Source organism: Lagenorhynchus albirostris, chromosome 15, assembly GCF_949774975.1.
Source record: "Lagenorhynchus albirostris chromosome 15, mLagAlb1.1, whole genome shotgun sequence".
NCBI lineage: Eukaryota > Metazoa > Chordata > Mammalia > Artiodactyla > Delphinidae > Lagenorhynchus > Lagenorhynchus albirostris.
In genome coordinates this window covers 76,251,045-76,252,387 of record NC_083109.1, presented here as the reverse complement: position 1 = coordinate 76,252,387, position 1,343 = coordinate 76,251,045, and the positions used below count along the sequence as shown (strand labels likewise).

At 31.7% G+C, this 1,343-nt stretch overlaps 1 pseudogene; it reads right to left on the bottom strand.

Annotated features, from left to right (window-relative positions):
* Nucleotides 1-837: 837 nt before the first annotated feature.
* On the bottom strand, nucleotides 838-937 carry LOC132506596 (U6 spliceosomal RNA; annotated as a pseudogene).
* Between the last annotated feature and the right edge of the window lie 406 nt (nucleotides 938-1,343).

Here is a 1,343-nt window from a genome sequence, read left to right as displayed (position 1 = left end):
GAGCGGCTAAGCCTGTGAGCCATGGCCGCTAAGCCTGCGCGTCCGGAGCCTGTGCTCCGCAATGGGAGAGGCCTCAACGGTAAGGGACCCGCATACGGCAAAAAAAAAAAAAAAAAAAAAATTACAGGGAAAAGTAATTTTAAGAGGCAGTAAATGAAGATAAAAGCTGAAATAAATACATTGTAAAACATAAAGCTGTAGAATGATAAATTAATTCAAATAGTGGTTTTTTGATAAGACTACTAAAATAACAAACCTCTGTCAAATATAATTAAGGGAACATTTTTAATTAGAAATGAGAAAGGAGATAGGACAAAATACAGAAAATAGATTTTTTTCCTCCAAATCCAAAGAGAATGTTATGCACACTTGTAGGCTAATAAACTGAAATCTTCAATGAAATGAATAATTTCTAGAAAGATATAGATTACTAAAAATAACTCAAGAAATATAAATCTATACAGAATAACCGAAGAAGTTGAAGAAATAATTTGATAACAACTAAAAAAAATGCAGTTTGTCCCAATGTTTCCACCAGAACAATTTTCATACTTTTAAGAAACAGATGGTTTCAATGTTGCATAAAATATCCAGAGCGCAAAAACAGATAAGAGTATGTTTATGTCCATTAGGCAAAGCATGATCTTCTTCCTAAAATCTGATAATGATAAAATACACAAAAAGAAAATTACAGGCACATATCACAAGTGAATATGGATAGGAAAAGCTTAAATAAAATCCTCACTCTAAAAAGAAACTTGTCTTACTTTAACTCTTTAGTTGGTTTTTCTTTTTTTCTGGTTAACAGCTTCATTGAGATATAATTCTTATGCCATAAAAAATATAAAACACTTTCTGAATTTATCCTTGCACAGGGGCCAGACTAATCTTCTCTATGCCGTTCCAATTTTAGCATAGGTGCTGCTAAACAGAGCACAAGAGATGATAACTTCATAAGTTAAGTTGAAATAAATTATGAAGGATGGTCAGTTTGTACATTATAGAAATAAATAACCATTGGACAAAACTAATATAACTCAAATCAAAGTGAAAATATCATCTGGAGAAAACATTCACAGCAAATATAACAAAGGGTTCATGTCTATGTTATGTAAAGAACTTATACATATTGATGCCAAAACATTAAGTCCCCAATACGTAAACTAGCAAAAAACTAGAGAAGACAATTCATAAAAACAGAAATACTACTAGTAAACAAGCATCTGGGAAAACATTCAACTTCTCTTGTAATCAAAGAAATGCCCCCTCAAATAATGTGGTAGCATATTACACTCACTACATTAGAGGAACTTTAGAAACTATCCAGAATTACAACACTGCAG